Below are 19,245 nucleotides of genomic sequence, written 5' to 3'. Positions count from 1 at the left end.
CAAAAGCACAGTAGCTGCGTGAACGGCCAATTTAAATAGCGCATGCGTGAAAACCCATAAGAGCAGCACACTGTAGAGCATAACTTTCTTTTCACTACATTTAACTGTGCAATAATGCAAGTGGTTGTAGCCCCAATTACATATTTCTACAGCTATACTGCATGCAGACTAGTGTAGAGCACTTCCACATCGAAGTAGTTCATGTTAGCACATGGGAAACAAGAGGTTTGTTTCCATAACACTTTGTGAGGCTGAGTCTCTTTTAATATTTCATTTAGATTACACTAGTGGTGAGAGTAGCTTACACACAGGGGAAGATTACCCAGTCTCTTCTCTCCTCTCTCTTGTGTCCTCCTCTCCTTTCAGCTCACTCCATGTAGATTGGCTTTTACTTTGGCCAAGGCTATGTGCTGCGCCAACCAACTCAGAGGGAGCTGGCATTGAATATGAATACACTCTGGAGTCCCATTGACAAGTCTCTTTAGTTATCATTGGGCAAACAGGACACAGAGGGAGCAAGAGGCTCTTGACCCTGATGATTTGAGTCAGTTTCCCATCCACACCAAAATGGCTTCCAAGCAACTGTTGTCTTCTCATGGCGCTGGTCCAGAGAATGACATCACCAGACTGTGACAGACAAGGACTTAACAGACAGATGGTCATTAGATCTAATAATGAATATCTGCAGGTTTCAGCCCAGACAAATGTGGGCCGATGGGCAATGATCATTATCAGTCAAGGACACTTTTATTGACAACAGGATAATTCATCTCTAGAAAGCCTCAAAATCCCCAGGTGTGTCGAGTGACGCAGTTCACAAAGATACTTTCTCCTTCAAGATATGCCATACCAACTCTACGAAGGTTATGCTTCTCCACATGGCCTGTAACCTCCTTTTATACTCCAACTATGGTTTTGAAGAGCAAATCACAATTGAGACATTCTCACCAGAAACATTGCATCTCATCATGAATCTATTTATATGCCAGCAACTGACAACTCAGGGTCTCAAGGGAATATCTTGCAGTGTGTCTTTATGAATGAAAGCCATAGTTAAACCAACAGAAGTACAGTGTGATAAGGAATTGGCATAAAGATGGAAAACAGTCATTCTAATTTGATTTTCAAGTTTGACATGCACTTATTCAGTGATATCTATTTAGAGGCATTACTTAAAGGCTTAACCTTTCAAGCCACGCTGATAGCAGTGTCTTGTTGGCTCAGTTAAAAGACATATTGGAAGGTAATTTGTGGATGAGTAGGTAGTGTCATTGTGCCACTTTCTATTTCTGCCCCTCTTAGTGTAGCTGATTGCATCTGAACATGGGTTATTCATCTGTGTCTCCAGTCTAATACAGCATCAACTCTCTCTGCTGCAAGATTGATTCTCTGCCCCTGGAAGAAAAGTTTTAGAATTATTATCCACAAACTTTGTGGATTCACAGCCTCAGGCTTGAGCTACCATGAGTGTCATAAGATATTTGGAAAGATGGTAATGCAAGACCTTTAGACTTATTTTGCACTTGTATGGAACCAGGCAAAACCAGTGAAATGTTCCAGTTAATGAGCTGTTACAAGTACTTTAGCTCCCAGACACATCTTCTTTCTGCACCGGCATCTGGAACAACGTGGCTACATTTACATTTTACATATTTTCAAAGGTAAGCAAATGGTTCTTTTTTATATTTCTCATGAGCAAATCAAGCTGCTCACAATTGCTGCTAATTGTGTATTTGGTGATGATTTGTGCGCTCATTACTGCTACACAATTTTGAGTGATTGGCTATTGTCCACAGCTGAAGCCTCATTATGGGACAGCATAGGAACTCCTCCCTGTTGCCTTGCACACTGACTTCTGCTCTCATGAGAAGTGCAAAAGAACGTTTAAATTAGCCTTAAGGAGGAATTAAGCCTAATGACTTCTTTTCATTAACAGCTAATTAAATATTCACATCCAGGCCTCATCCAACACCCCACACACCTCTCTGGCTATGTCTCCTATTTCATTGGTGGTCCTCTGTGCAGTATTCTGCTGCAGTGGAATTGAAGAAAAGAAAATATTGTATTACTGCATGCACAAGATATGGGTTTAAAAAATTGGCAGCTAGCCTATGATATGACATAAAAAGAATGCGTTTTATTGAAGCAATAATTGAAAATTAAATTGCCAGCAATTGCTTTTTATTGCTGACCACAAAGCATACCTCTAGTGGTGTTTAGAGTATTCTTAATAAGTTCCAATTGATGATTAAACATTTAATGGCAGACTTTTCAGGTTCTGTATTTAAATTATAACCTGCTGTTTTGTTAAACTCGGTTCTGAGAGACACAGAGTGAATACTGTTTATATAGATATGTGAAGAGTTCTTTTTATGAGTCACCAAGCAGTTGGATGGCCACATTGGCCTAAATTAATTTTAACCCATAATGTTATCCCTACAGGGCAAAATGAAAGGCTGAAATAGGAGCTACTTCTATGAATGGATCAGTGTCTGTTTTCAGTAAAATCAAGCACAGTGTGTGAGTGTGCCAGTCAAGGACAGCCAACTCATGTATGCGCTGTATTAGTGAATATGCACTATTTACCATAGGCTAGGGCATGGGTTTGTAGCATTACATAAAATATCCTCTCTGTCAAATCCTATCTTGTTATTTTCTTCTTTATGGTACCAGGAAGCTTTATGTATTACAATTCAAAGTTTTTTTGCCTTGGATTTTGTACATTCTGTAACTCGAACACAGTGTTATCATTAATGCACTCGCCATCCAAACTTCATTTCCTTTGACGAAATTGCTAAGGTCCAAGTTAATTTTCTCCTCTCCAGCCTCCTCTCATAATGTAGACAGTAGTCATGCATGAAAGTAATATTGCACAGACCAATGAAGCCTCGAGATTGCATTCTGTCTCTCTGTACTTAATTGTCAGTGGTAAAAAGTGATTGACAGAATACACAATAGATTTGGAAATCTGAGGTTTGCTTAATGTCAGAGCTGTGTTGTTCAACTAGCATCATCCTCAGACATCAAACAACCCAATTTCAGCACTTTTATTCCCTGTTGTAACATATCTGATTTGTGTTACCACTGATGGTTTATCACAGTGGGGGAAATAATTATTTGATTCCCTGCTGAATTTATAAGTCTGCTCACTTACAAAGAAACAAACAGCCTCTAATTTGTACAGTAGTTTCATTGTCATGGACAGAAACTACTGTTCAACTGAACAACCGATAAGAAAAAAAAAGAAAAAGCAAAAATCACATTACATAAACGTAAACTGATTTGCATGTCATTAAGTGAAAAAGGTATTTGAGCCTCCAGCAAAAGACGAGTACTTGGTGTGGAAACGTGTTAGCACGCACAGCTGTAAGAGGTTTCTTGTAGTTGGACAACAGGTTTGCACTAATCTCTGGAGGGATTCTGGTCCACTCCTCTTTCAATCCATTATGATAAAATGTGTTACCAACGGCTCTCTAAATTCTTTAGGTTTCTTGGCTGTCTCTTGGTGTCTTGAAGTTTCAGCTGGGTCTACGGATTTTCTATCAGATTGAGATCTGGGCCCGTATCCCTAAAGAATCTTTGTGCAAAAAGTGGCCTAGCGACCAAATTCTAAGAAAATTCTCAGAGTCATGACGTTTTCTTAGAATTTCCCCTAAAAGTGACACGACAATCTCTTGCTAGGCATTCACCCTCTTCTATAGCCATTTCTTTGTTGCCTTGATTTTATGGTTTGGGTCATTGTCATGCCAGAAGATCCATTCATGATCCATCCTTACTGTCCTAGGGAGGGAAGAGATGCTCATCCAATATTTTACCAATGAATTGGCTCCTCCCTGGAAAACAATAGGGCGTATATTTGGCTTCTTGATCAGGGAGACCTTACAGGCACTGCAACATTTCGATCTATTATGGTGTAGTGCATTACCAATAGTATTGTTGGTAACTGTGGTCCCAAGTACCTTTATCCACACCCCCTGAGGCAAGCTTTGCATGGTGCTCTAGACTGATGGTCATTTTCATCTATTTCCAAATAATTGCAACAGTTGTCACCTTCTCACCAAGCTTCGTCTTACACTCAATTCCAGCCTTGTGCAGGTCTATAGGTCTACAGGTCCCTGATGTCCTTTGACAGCTTTTACCCATAATGGTGGAGATGTTAGAGTGGAAGAATTCTATGGACAAGCGCGCTTTGTATGCATTACAAGTTGAGATCAAGAGTATCTGTAATTGACTTATTATAATCTGTGGGCACACATGGGCACACAGCCAATCTGTGGGAGCCAGAATTATATGGGATCAATCAATTTATAACCTTTGTAATGTGGCTTTTTCCTTGGATTTTTTTATTGGTATTCCATCTCTCTATTTAAAACAAAACTATTATACAAATTAGAGACTGTTTGTTTCTTTGTAAGTAACTAAACTTACGAATTAAGCAGGTATTCAAATAAATATCTCTTCCTTTGTATTGTTAAAAGCAAAACACAGAACAAAAGAAAATGGTAATGACACAAAAGAATTTGACAATTTGTGTAGTGACATGTTAGTCTGGAAACGAACGAAAGTTACTCTTATCACAGCACACTTATTCAAGCTAGCTGACAGTCTAGAAAATGCACTAATTGACATATTTTTCCTCTCCTTTCCCTCTGGGAGTAATTATATCGTCAACCAGTGTCAGGTATAAACATGCAGTGCAATAAAACTATGCATTACAAAAGAGCTTTACAAGCCCTGTTCACTGTTTGTTATTATAATTAGATTTCCTTGTTAAAAATAATAATAATAAAAAAAAACAGTTGACGGCTATAAATAACCATAAATGTTTTTTACTTACTGCATCACTTTTTAAATATGCTAATCAGTTTGTGTGCTAATGCTAACTGCGTTTGGTAGTTTCTTCGTGAGATATCCTCTGTGTCTTCTAATTTTGATATTGTTGAACCTTTATTCTTCAGTTAATGGTTTTTGGTTTCAGCTTTTGAAGGCTGTGTAATGACCCTATTGTTAGAACACACAGTGTGAAGCAATATGGTAGGTCAGTTTTTAATCTCCTTTCCCCTCTATCACTCTGTGAAGGAAGCTTGGAGCAGCAGCCTCCTTTTCCACTCCAGTAGACCCCATCACTGCTTCAACCAAGGCCTGGGACCTGGCGCTCTGGCAGCACCTGAGGCCAAAGCAGACGGAAGAGGGAACAGGAAGCTAAAGGTTAAAGTAGCAGCAGCCACTGTAGGACAGAGATAGATGAACAATACTCCAAAGGATCAATCAAGTACTCGTAACCACAGCAGATCATCTTTCTTAAGCAGCATTACTGCTGCACCACTTTGTCCCTGCCCCCATAAACCGCATTACTCCACCGCCTATGAGGCACATTTTTTTGCCAGATCTATAGAAATGAGCAGACTGAGAAGAATGAGGACGGAAACATGAGAAGAAAAATGAGCTCCTGAGGAAGCTTAGAATAGAGAGAGAGATGAGAGAGGTGGTGGGGGGTGCATGGGTAGTGGGAAGCTGTATTGATTGTTTTCACTTTGGTGTAATTGCAATTAAAGGTTGCAAACAGCCCAGTGGATCAGTTTCACTGCTGTCACCCAGCAGGACACATGGAAGCATTGATGCATCCCTCCACATTTCCCTGGCCAGCAGGGAGAAGTGCTAATACACTGTCAGCTCTAGTAGACTGTATAGATTAGTGCTATGCCTTGCAGTAATCTAGTGCTGCAACTCCTTAAACCTTACATATAAACAAGTTACACCACTACAACAAAGAGTTGAAAGACAAACCAGTGTTAATGAGTTGGTATACTCTTAGGTGCTGTGAGATGGTGCAAATGGTGCTGTTCTATTTTTATTTGTGGGCTTGACAGATGTTCATCAAGTGCAAGAGTGTTATGTAGGTAATCACAGAGATCCTTCTGTAAAATCTTTGTGTTTCAAGGAATTCAGTGTTGTCTTAGACAACCCAGGAATCTTGTGCCCATCGAAAACAAAAATAAAAGACAGACTGCATTGCCAGTGACTAAATAACAATGGAAACTATAACTCTGTTAAACTTTGTCCAATAAGACTTCAGGGAATATATTTAATATTAGTAGAGCAAGTTAATGCTATGCTCACGTGCAAGAAGCAATGATGCAAAAATGTCTGCTCTGTTTGTCTGCTCCTGCAGTTTTCACAGGATTGTGTACAGTTCTGTAAAAAAAACAACACTACACACACCTAATGAATCAGTAACTTGTAAAACATCTTTAGCAGCAATAACTTGAAATAATCTTTTTCCCTATGATTACGAATATGAATTTAGGCCCAGTCTTCTTCACAATGTTGTTTCCCTTATTTAAGGTTTGCGGGCATTAATCCACAGCTCTCTTCAGGACCATTTTAAGGTATTTACTGATGGGGTCTTTGCAGCATCTTGATTGTTTTTCAGTCATTCAGCTATACATTTGTTGCTGCTTGGGATTCAGTTTTCAGGCCCCTCTTCTGTGGAACCAGCTTCCAGTTTGGATTCGGAGACAGACACTATCTCTACTTTTAAGATTAGGCTTAAAACTTTCCTTTTTGCTAAAGCATATAGTTAGGGCTGGACCAGGTGACCCTGAATCCTCCCTTAGTTATGCTGCAATAGACATAGGCTGCCGGGGGATTCCCATGATGCATTGAGTTTTTCCTTTCCAGTCACCTTTCTCACTCACTATGTATTAACAGACCTCTCTGCATTGAAATCATATCTGTTATTAACCTCTGTCTCTCTTCCACAGCATGTCTTTTATCCTGTCTTCCTTCTCTCACCCCAACCGGTCGCAGCAGATGGCCCGCCCCTCCCTGAGCCTGGTTCTGCCGGAGGTTTCTTCCTGTTAAAAGGGAGTTTTTCCTTCCCACTGTCGCCAAAGTGCTTGCTCATAGGGGGTCATATGATTGTTGGGTTTTTCTCTGTATCTATGAAGCGCCTTGAGGCGACTTTTGTTGTGATTTGGCGCTATATAAATAAAATTGAATTGAATTTTACATAATACAATATTGGTAAAGCTTTAGCTGTTGGATTACAGCCTCACTCCTGGCTCTAGGATACTTTGTTATACTGTTACTGAAAAACAAGCCCAAATCATCATCATCTCGCCACCATCGTGCTTGACAGTTGGTAAGAGGTGTTTGTATGAACATGCTTTGTTTTTGTCAGAAGTGGTGTTGTGCATGATGGGCAAACATCCACACTCTAGTCTTACTCTTATTTTTATTTTTATTCTTATTCTTATTCTCAGTCTCCACTATACTGAAAGGACATGCAAACCTAAGCCAGGCTGCTGTGTTCTTTTTAGAGAGAAAGGTTTTCACCCCTTACAAGCCACTCTTCATAAGTTTTGGAGGTTTTTTTTGTAATTGTACTTTCAAGAACTTCATTTACAAGAAATTCACATTTTTTTGTTTTATTCTTTTTTTATATGTTCAGTGCTGTGTTTGCCATGTGCTCTACTAGTGCAAATTGATTAAATAAAAAAAGAAACAAAAATACAGCTTTAAATTCATAGGAAAATGATGGACCGTAGGAAACAAAAAGATGGAATACAAATCAAATATTTGAGCACCAGACTGTCATAAGTGCCTTTAATGGCAACTTTTGTACTCATGCTTATTTGGATTTACCTTAAACTACTTTATATAGCTCTTAAAATGTCTGAGTTGTCTGTGTCACACACTGTATTGCCTCACTTTCCTCACAGAAATTCATTATCCAATGGTAAGTAATAACCGAATATCAGAATATCATGGAATGAGTAACTGTATTTGGTTGTAGTAACGCTAGTGGTTTCCTATTTAAATGATGTTTAAATCTGTCAGCTCCAGTCTGGCAAGAGTTTTTTAAATAGTGTCACATTGGCATAATCAACATTTACACTGCGTGATAGCCCTCCCCAACTTTCTATCACACACCCAACGCACAATCAGTGCATCTCATCCATCTTTTTTTCCAAACCTCAATTTCCTGCTCGTGTATGTGAGACATCTTTATGGGAACCAAATCGACTGTTCATTAATGAGGGAAGCTGTATCAAGAACAAACATCTTTAATTAACACATCCCCAGTACTTCCTGTCTTTGATCTCCTCGTTTGATTTATGCCTCTGCAAGAAAAGGTTGGGGTGGTGGAGGAGTACACAAGAAGTTTGAAAAGGACGAGGAGAAAATAATGAAACTGTGGAGCCTCTGTTGGTCAGGAAGTCCTACAGCATTAGGACCTTTCCCCTGTGTGTCAGGGGGGCAGCTCAATTACTAGGCAGCACAGCTATCTCTTTAATAGCCTGATAAGACAATAATCCAAAATCCATACAGTTTTAATGACTTTCTGTCTAATTAAGGACTGTTTTATAAAATATGGACACATCAGAGGCCTTCCCATTGTTCAGTAAGCTACTGTTGGTGCTATCAGCGTGACTAGTTCAGAACAAGTAAAAGGCTTTTAAAAGTATAATTATATGTATTTTACTTAGAGACTTACTGTGCATAAATCATCAAGTAATCCATCTGTGATTCTAATGTTCAATGTCAGAGGGGTTATGATGAACTGAGGGAGAGAAATCACTTTTACCTCAGTTCTCACACTGGATTTAAACACAGAGTTAGGAATGGAGAGAACTCTTAAAAAATCTCAGTAGTAGCATTAGCACTACACTACAGACTGAATTTAAAATCGACCTGCATGAATATTTGAGGTTTTCAAAGCAAAATCAGGACCACATCTGTCATCTGTCTGTATGACCAGGAATGTGTGTGTCCCTTTGTAGAGATGCCAAGTGTTTGTTAGTCTTTAGTCCCCTCTAGTGTTAGCCCATAATATTGTCCTGTTTTCAATTAGCTTTACAGTTCATATTTCTACTGTATCTATAAAATAATGTATACGCTTACCTTGCTCTGAATCATGAATGACTCTTTATACTACAAACAAAATTAAATTACCTTTTTAATATTACATTTAGTTTGACATTAGTAAATAATTGGTACCATCTAGACATCACACTCAAGTATTCCTTTAGCTTCGTTTCAGTTCAGTTTTATTGAAACAGCTTCAACAAAAAAAAACAAACCCAAAAAACTAAATTAGGCATGAATAACAACAATACGAATTATTGTCTTCTTTATCCTTCATTTCTTTATATTTCTAACTTTAGAAATATTCTCTTTAATTAATATACAGACCAGATGGGACAGTTGTAAAACATATTGTAAAATATAACAAAAGATTTACTTTCCAGAGACTAACATGGTCAGTCATACTGTCTAGGTGATTCTAGACACTAGAAGATAAAAAGTGAACCTGTTTTCCATTTTAATGTGTACTTTTGGAATATGCCATTACACCATTGATGCCACAGCCGTTTGCTTTCCCATGCTCACTTGATAATTCATGCTGGTTCAAATGGACATGTGATTATGCTGTGATGTAAGTCTTCACAAGATCTTGCCCTCTCTTACATCAGGCACTTTATTTTAAGATTTCATGCTGCACTGTAATGGGAATGATCTGTATTTAATAAATCATTGAGGACATTGGGTGAGAGGTAACAGTGTAGGTTTTCATACGTATCTGTCATACATATCTGATATGATGACATTATGATATGATTTATTGTCATTATTTACAGAATGAATCATTCTTACACTCCTTTTCTGACAAAAGTATTTTGAGAAAATATCTTGTCTGTAAGCTGTTGCCCAAAATAAGTGTGGTGCACACTATTAGCAAGAATACATTTATAAATGTATTCCTTTTAACTGCTCTGAACCACTGTGACTCATTTTATCCAGCAATAAAACTGTCAATCCATGTGACATTGTTCATTTTGGACCACATTCAACTGACCAAAGCAGGGGATGTTTTTTTTAACTGGCTGTGATAGCGCTGTGTGACACAGACCACAGGTACACACCTGGGTTTTGTCACAGGGGAAAGACCAGTCACATCTTTCCACATCAGCTGAAGGTCAAGTTCAGGTATAAAAGAAGGAAAGCAGCACTGGTTCCTGCACAGACGTTTTGGACTGCAAATCATGCTCGAGGTTTTTGGTGTTGACAAGTGTTGTGCGCTTGGGTAAGATAAGTCATTTGTTACAGCAGACAAACTTGTGTATATAACACATGTCATTATTGGATACTCGTCTGTCTCGTTTATTATCTCTATACTGGGCGTCTGTCGTGCCCGGGTGTACGTCGATAAATACTATTCACTCAGTCACTCGTTCAGCTTGTACGATCATTTTGTCCATTTCTTCCCGATAAGATGAAATTGCTTAAAATATACATATTTCAGATTTCTGTTAATGTGTAATAAATTGATCATTATTATTTTAATACTAGTAGCTGTGCCGAGATCCCAAGTATCGATTTGTATGATATATTACTGAATGTGTATATTGCAGTCATGAAGAAAGGGTATTGTAGGAGTCGGGTGCTGCTACCCGAGCACTCCTGGCCTCTGGGCATGGTAACCTCAGTATGACAACATTCATGAATTGAGTTTTCACAATATAATAGAGTGACCAAGCATGTTGGTCAGGTTGCAGAGCCAATTAATATCAGAATGATATACATTAAAACTTTAATTAAGCTTATATAATGTTTTTATGCACCAGAGATTTCTGTTTTACTCCCTTAGATCATCTTCTTCCAGTACTCATTTCTGGCGGCTCCTATACCACATCTTATTGTGGAGGAATATACACTGCTGAATCCAGAGAGGTCTTGGGGTTAGTGACTGACTGACTCACGATGTGGACATTGGTTAAGCCAATGATTAATGTAATGTGATTATAGTATGCTATCTATGGCTCTGACGCAGTAGTATTTCTTAGTTGGCTGTAGGAGTTTTAGTTTTATTTGGGCTTATTATGTCATTTATCATGAAGTGCTGAAGAGGACCCAAATGCAAGGCGCTGGAGGTAGGCTTGAAAAACAAAAGGCAAGGGGTTTATTTTGGCTGATGAACTCCAGAAAAAGAACAATCATAAATCCAGCAGCTGGTAGAAATGAGTAGGGATGATAGGCTATAAGTATACAGAGGGGTGACTGGTGAAAAGACACATTGTTGGGGAATGGGAGGCAGTTGAACACGATAAAAACTGAACACAATTAAGGGGGTTAAAGGGATACAGACAGGAAGTAAAACTGAAATAGGAAAGAAAATAAACCTACAAAGGATAAAACAAGACATAACCAAAGGGGACTAATCGTAACCTAAATGCAAAGACCTGACAACAACTACAGGATAGGAAAATAAAAAGAGACTGACATATAAACTCAAGAGAGAGAGGATGATGACAGAAATCTTAGAAGTCTGGAAACACAAAGAACTAAACTAATCCCTATGAAAGCATAAAGGAGACAGAAACCAGCGACCTAAAAAGAAGCAGGGTCAGACTAGATTGTAGAAATAAAAACAGTATCCACACCCTAAATGCAAAAACAGAAAAAAAAATTCACAGAATATTAAGGCAGAAAATTTAAACAAACAAACATAAAAAACTGGTTTAACAATGGACATAGTAAAACTAAGGAAAACCAACAAGGGTCCTCAAAACCAATATAAACTCCTCTACAGTAGAGGGTAAAATGAAATTCAACCCCTGACTTGAAAGTCAATGGGTTACTTCTAACCGAATACTTAGTTATGATTTATTTCTGTGTTTCATAAAGCCACCAGCATGAGGAAAAATCTTACAACCTCATTCGTAACTGCCACATTGAAAGAAAATTTGCTTATTGATTTAAAAGAAAAACAAACAACATGAATCAAACATAAACAAGAGTATAATGCAGTGAAATCCAACTTATTGATTGCTAACAATGTTGTGTTTGTTTTGGATGTTTCTGAAACATTGCAGCCCCCGGACCTTTCCGTGTCATTCTTGGTGAACATGACCTCAACAGCTCAGTGACAGAGAGCAGATCATAGCTGTCAGTGCCATTTATGTCCACCCCCAATGGGATGCTAACAAACTGTCTCAGGGGTGAGAAGTACCTTTATGTCTTGTATTCCTAAGCATTTTTAAAATTGTTTGTTTGTAGCTATTTATTACCTTTTTAAGTAATATTATGTTTGGCAAATGTGTTGATTTGGGGTCTGAATGTTACATTATGGATGTGGTGGGTCAAGGATATGAACATAATTCGCCTCCCAGAACTATTTTGGTTAGAGTTAGACAATTTAGACAATTTTAGAGGCTTTACAAAACAGATTTTGTTAACTCTCTACCTTAGGAATGATATCGCTCTGCTGAAACTGGCCTCAGACGCCACCCTGAACAATTATGTCCAGCTGGGCTCTCTGCCTCCCTCTGGCCAGATTCTGCCCAACAACAACCCCTGCTACATCACAGGATGGGGGCGCACTGCCAGTGAGTTGTCTGTTTGATCTCCTATCAATATCACTGTCATCACTGGGTGTCTTCTGTAAAGGCTAATGTACCTTACCATTTTATTTTGTCCAGCCGGTGGTAGCCTGTCTCCTGTGCTTAAGCAGGCCTACCTTCCTGTGGTGGACTATCAGACCTGCTCCAGCCCTAGCTGGTGGGGCAGCACTGTGAATAACAACATGGTGTGCGGTGGTGATGGAAAAGAGGCTGGATATGTCTTCATGATTCCTTGGATTGGACTATCAGACTGCATCAGCCCTAGTTTCTGTGGGTGTGGTCTTGCTGGCACTTGTGTAAGTAACAGCATGCGATAAGTGCGGTGAGTGGATGGAAAAGAGGGTCTTAGGATTGACTAATAGTGGTTAGTTTCAATTCTCTTAATACATAAGAGCAAGTGTAATATGGAGATAAGATGCTGATATCTCAGAGAGAGAGATATATACAGGTGATGTAGAATCATGTTTACATCACAAAATAATGAGATTATAATCTTTTTTCCCTAGTATTGTGTATCTCTTTTGGTCTGGTCCGCTTCTGTAGACTGCGTTAAGTGTTGGATTAGTATGGGTTAAGCGAATAATACGTATCTGGTCATCGGGGTAATTGCCAGCAATTACGTGTGATTAACTGTTAGTACTGGATGCTATTATCTATCATGAAGTCCTATACTGTCTTCCTACTCGCTGTGGTCTCCGTCTTTTGTTCATTTATAACGTGTGATATATATCGCTACTTGTATAGTGTTGTATAAAATTTGATTTTTAATGTTATCAGATTTGTATATTTATTTGAAGGATATGTACAACTTACTATATGAGATATTAACTTAAGTATGGAAGGTTTGAACATATTTGTTACTTTTGCTTGTGATATCTCTAAGTTAGTGAGGTTAGCAATATCTTGAACCTGAGATTATACGTGAATTTTTCTATGAAGGTAATCTACGTTTTAATGTGCTAGTAAGTGGCATTCAAGACGTGATTAACGCGACGAAGTGAAGACGCGGCATTTTCAGCATTCATGATTTTCTCAATCTTCAATGTACAGACTACACTTGTTGTGTCGAAGATTCTCAATCATAATTTTAATAAGGTGTAATTAACTTGATGGTATGGAGTTATGCGTTTGTGTGGTTAATAATGTTGGGTTTGGAGTGAGGTTGATTCTCTAGTTTATTCATCAGAGAACAGTATGATAATCGCAATGAAAAGTGCGCGGATAAGAGTAGTGGAATGTTATATTATTGATTTAATGGTGCTGTCAGACGATTCAGTTTCTTATTCTGAGCCCTGCTGAACCAAGATGAATTTAAGTTGATGTCATTTGTGGGGAGTGAGATATGATTGATTACACTAATAAATGCAATTATGGTAGTACAGTAAATGATATATGCTTGGTATGCAGAAAGTTGTCTGTGTATACCTTTTTGGGTTCTATCTGTGGGGTTAACTTGATGGAATAGATATAGAGGACACTTTTTTTGGTATCAGCCCTGTGATTGCAAAATGACTAGTTTGAGAGGATCAGTCAAAAAATATTCTGAGCTAGATTACAACGAGGTGTGTGTGATGATTCTTATCCTCGGGTCCACTACAGATCGGGTGTAGGATTGTTAAGAATGTCCTGCTTTTTGACTATGATAAAATAAAATATTATAGAGGATGGTTAAGATTTAGAAGAATGATGCTGAAGATGCACACTTATTATTTATTACAAATTATGTAATTAGTCTAGTAATTTTTAAGCTTTAATGGTGTATAGTGTATGTGAGTGTGTCACAATTTACTCAGTATTTTTATATGCCAGTTGTATTAAGTGATTTTCAACATGAGTGTGATTGTTGTTGGAGCACTGACAGAGTCACTGCATTCTGGAATTGCTGGTAGTCATTCATCAGAGCACTTGGACAAGGCATGAAGATGATCAGTACTGAGCTTGTCTTGTGCTATGTTCAGTCTTTACAAGGTGTTATGTCAGTTAGATTAGGATAAGATAATAATCTATGCATGATGTAGTTGATAATTAAGTCAGTAGTTTTTGGTATTGATTTTTAATATTAACATTGCCCACCGTTACTACTTATCAATGTGCATTAAATATTAGCCACAGTGGTAAAAAAAGCCAGAAAACAAATAAATCATAAGAGAGAGATGAAAGATCATATGGTACGTTGTCCTCTCAACGATTTTAAGTATGCAGAAGATGAGTGCCGGCTATGCAGGGCAGAATTGTGACCCATCCGCTTATAACACAGGAGATGTCCAGTCTCTGGTGGCAACATTGTTATACAAATTGATCTTGGTGTCTATATTATGATATGTTAATTTATTTTATAACTGATGTGCATTTCCTTTAGATCTTTCAGTTCTGGTATGTCTGAACTGTTTGGATCTTTATATCAGAAAGTAGGGTGTGTTATTCGTGCTTAAGAGAGCTGTTGGTGTGTGCGTCGTATATAGTATGAGCATATGTTTGACCAATTGTGCGACTTTTGACAAGTGGTACAGCTTTCGCATCATTCATCTAGCTGCTGGAATCCAGTACGGAGACTGTATGTATAAGGTGATGTTTAAAGCAGGTTCTAGTTTATGCCTCTTACAAAGTATTGTGTTGCAGGAATGAAGGTCTACAGGTGGAGATTAGTAATCTAAGAGCTGTGGATGCATAATCGTGTGGTTTATGTATACTACACAACTCTGTCAGCCGCGTGTTACTTGCTTTGGGATTTCTATATCACACGATTCTGATGCGTATCGATCACTGTGTACGACTGTAATGTGTTTCACCATCTAGGAATTTGAGATAGTCACTTGCTATTCATCTATCCATACATACGTATATACACACATATACACATGTTATTCAATAACCCCATTAACACCTCATAGATACACAACCTACATATATATATATTTATTAGGGGTGCAACGATATTCGTATCGATATTGAACCGTTCGATACAGTGCTTTCGGTTCGGTACGCATATGTATCGAACAATACAATTTAAAAAAAAAATTTTAATTTTTTTTTTTTTTTTTTTTGTGTCCCGTTTGGATCTATAGCCATCAGAATTGTTGTCTTGAGGCCAAGAAAGATGCCAAGAGGATTTATTTTAAGTGGATCATCATATTGGTCCATTTGATTGACCTTTATTATAATTATGAATTTATTTTATTTTCAGTTGCAAACGGGACAGACATGACTGTGGGATAGGACAGGGGGAAAGAATGAAAGAAAGAGGGGGAGAGAAAGAAAGAAAACCAAAGGGGAGAAAAAAAAAAGAATACAAAATTTGTAATTTATTTTATCAACTTTCCTTCTGACGATGCTGTCTGTGTTGAGCGCTCAGTGAATCTGCATTTGACTACTCCGCCTAGGCTCGAGAGTGCAGCCTAGGCGGAGTAGTCGAACGCAGATTCACTGAGCACTCAACACAGCCATGGTCAGAAGGAAGAGCGCAGGGCAAGCTAGCGAGACAGAAGTGGACCTCCCCACCCTCATTCAGATCTGGCGTTTGGAATTATTTTGGTTTTCATGTGACGTATGACCCTGAAGGTAAGCGAGTCATGGACTAAAGTAAAACAGTATGTTGGATGTGCCATGCAATGCTCAATTACATGGGTGGGAGCTAGTGTGTTAGCGCAGTTAGCTCGTTAACGTGTTGGCCGTCTAGCCCCTCTGTATAGGGTAGCTCGTTAACGGAGATTTGCCGTGTTGTGGCGTTAAGGTTATTTCAACGAGATTAACGCTGACAGCACTAGTGGGAACACAACGAATATGACTGCACATTTACACCGACATCATCCTAGTGCAAAGACAAAAACAACAAGCATGCATGCTACAAACTTTAGCCGAGTCATTTAGACAGCTGTTAGCACAGGATTCTCCTTATGGAGACCTGATATGTTTAATATGCTGCTGAGAATATAGCCCAGAAGAAGCGGATAGTATAGCTTTTATTTTGGAAAGAGACATTTCTCTGTAATAAACTCTCTTTTCCAAAGATGAGTGATTCCTCAATCAGATACAGGGCTCGCAATATCGCTAGCCCGGGGCTAGCGATTTTTTTCAGTCGGGCTACCAAAATCTATCTCTTCCCTGCCTGTCGGGCTATTGTAGGAAGGAAAAATATATGTCAATGCTTTTGCATTCTTTCAGAAATGTAGCTGGGTAATTATGTCATTGGGTGAGCCACTGTCAATATGTGACATATTGAAATCGTGTTTGGATTTGCGCTTGTTTTTTTGCTTTCACTTTGCAATCGCGCGAACTGTGTATAGAGAGCGACAGCACTGATCTGTGAGTGATGATAATTTGTGCACCAATTCCTCTGACATCGTCTTATTAATCGTTAGCTTACTATGCAAACATGACAAGTGAAATCTCCCGCAGCTTAAACATGTGAGAGGTTGATCGCGCAGAGAATCGCTGAGCTTATGTGAGTGCGTGTGTAAAAGCAGCAGGATATATATTTGACTACGATGACCTGGATGACTGAGAACCTTCACAGACAGATATATATTTTAGTTCTGCTGAGCCAAATAAGACAGGTCAGGGTGAAGAAGTGACAGCCAAAGAAAAGCTTACCACAAAACGGAGAAGTTATGACAAATCAGACTATAAGGCAAAAAGAAAGTGCAGCTTTATGGTTTCATGGACAAAAGAATTTCTGTGGCTGCAATATGACGAGCTAAAAAAAAACACGCACAAGGGTTAGGGTTAAATTTAAAAACTGTACTTTTGAGTTAAAATATATATTTATAATTTTAATAAATGACAAATTAAAAAGGCATGAACATTTTTTTGTATCGAAAAAATATCGAACCGTGACACCAAAGTATCGAACCGAACCGTGAATTTTGTGTATCGTTGCACCCCTAATATATATATATATATGATATATACTATAATATATATATATATATATATATATATATATCATATACTATATCTATATGTGTATATATATGTATATGTATATGTATATATGTTTTTTTAAAGAGGCTAGTGTTTGTAGCCTCACACTTATACTTGCATACTAACTCTTGGTAAGCAAACAAATACTGTAATTCAATTAATTAAATAATTAATTTAATGTATTAATGTCTTAAATAATCAGGCCCCATCTTATCTTAAGGACCTTGTAGTACCATATCACCCTATTAGAGCACTTCGCTCTCACACTGCAGGCTTACTTGTTGTTCCTAGAGTATTTAAAAGTAGAATGGGAGGGAGAGCCTTCAGTTTTCATGCCCCTCTTCTGTGGAACCAGCTTCCAGTTTGGATTCGGGAGACAGACACTATCTCTACTTAGGCTTCAAACTGTCACAGTACGGCTGTGTGCAGGCAAGGGAAGGACCCAAACGCAAACTCACAGAGACAAAAAGGTAAACTCAAAAAACACAGCTTTATTGCTGGCGTGGAGTGGGACAAACAAACAATACAAAACTAAACTGGGAAAACTAAAGCACAAGGAGCCACAGGGAAAATCACACAGCTATGAGGGAGGACGCAACGCTGACAAAGAGAAACACGGGGCTTAAATACACAGAGGGATAACGAGGGGGAATGAGCCACAGGAGGAGAGTAATAACGCAGGACGAGACAAGGGAAGCAAAACTAGAAACATTAACATAGGACAGACTGTGAAAGTAAAACAGGAAACACACTGACTGAACTCAAAACATGTAAACTTAACAGCAACTGAGACAGAACATAGGGACCTGAAACATGGGACAGAAAGGCAAAGTAGACACAACATGAACATAACAACGCCCACAGGGAAAGAGCAAAACAGAACACAGAAGCACAGGACCTCTTTCAAAATAAAATAGGAAACAATGAAACACTGACATGACTACATGAACTTGACAACATAAGAAACAGACATGAAACACATAAAGGATAAGGGAGACTTAACACAAGGGTTGAAAACACAAGGGGAATATAATAAGCAAATGAACATAGAAAATCTAATGAGCTTAAACATACACTATAAACATCAAAATGAACTAAAACTCAAAACGCTGGGTCATAAGACCCAGGATCGTGACACAAACTTTCCTTTTTGCTTAGGGCTGGACCAGGTGACCCTGAATCCTCCCTTAGTTATGCTGCAATAGACGTAGGCTGCCGGGGATTCCCATGATGCATTGAGTTTTTCCTTTCCAGTCACCTTTCTCACTCACTATGTGTTAACAGACCTCTCTGCATTGAATCATATCTGTTATTAACCTCTGTCTCTCTTCCACAGCATGTCTTTATCCTGTCTTCCTTCTCTCACCCCAACCGGTCGCAGCAGATGGCCCCGCCCCTCCCTGAGCCTGGTTCTGCCGGAGGTTTCTTCCTGTTAAAAGGGAGTTTTTCCTTCCCACTGTCACCAAAGTGCTTGCTCATAGGGGGTCATATGATTGTTGGGTTTTTCTCTGTATGTATTATTGTAGGGTCTACCTTACAATATAAAGCGCCTTGAGGTGACTATTGTTGTGATTTGGCGCTATATAAATAAATTTGAATTGAATTGTTTATTTGCTGCCAACAGTACTAACACTTTGAGAAATGATGGTATGTGCTTCTATAGGTTGCTCTTCTGCGCGTACTCATACATATGTATGGTCTATGGTATTGATCAAAAAGTTCCTTTCATTTCATCACAAGGAGACTGGTGGGCCTCCAAGCTGCAGAGCTAAAAGCATTTGGCATGCCAATGGGATAGACAGCTTTGTGTCTTTTATGGGATTTAGTATGCCTCAGAAGAATTTTCTGCCTACTACATGACATGAATGAACTGGGTAACTAATGGAAAATGTAGTATATGAATAAAAGTCAAGAGAAA

General features: G+C 38.5%; 1 long non-coding RNA gene across 1 annotated transcript; it reads left to right on the top strand.

Moving 5' to 3' along the window:
- Positions 1-11,882: 11,882 nt before the first annotated feature.
- On the top strand, positions 11,883-12,348 carry LOC121815896. The gene is made up of 2 exons (XR_006055458.1): positions 11,883-12,005; positions 12,256-12,348. It is a non-coding gene; the product is annotated as an uncharacterized LOC121815896 (long non-coding RNA).
- Positions 12,349-19,245: the final 6,897 nt, after the last annotated feature.

This window comes from Haplochromis burtoni, unplaced genomic scaffold (genome assembly GCF_018398535.1).
Source record: "Haplochromis burtoni strain Fernald_Lab_line unplaced genomic scaffold, NCSU_Asbu1 Contig_357, whole genome shotgun sequence".
Taxonomy (NCBI): domain Eukaryota; kingdom Metazoa; phylum Chordata; class Actinopteri; order Cichliformes; family Cichlidae; genus Haplochromis; species Haplochromis burtoni.
The sequence above is the reverse complement of the archived record's forward strand: the minus strand, read 5'-3'. Positions and strand labels throughout refer to the sequence as shown.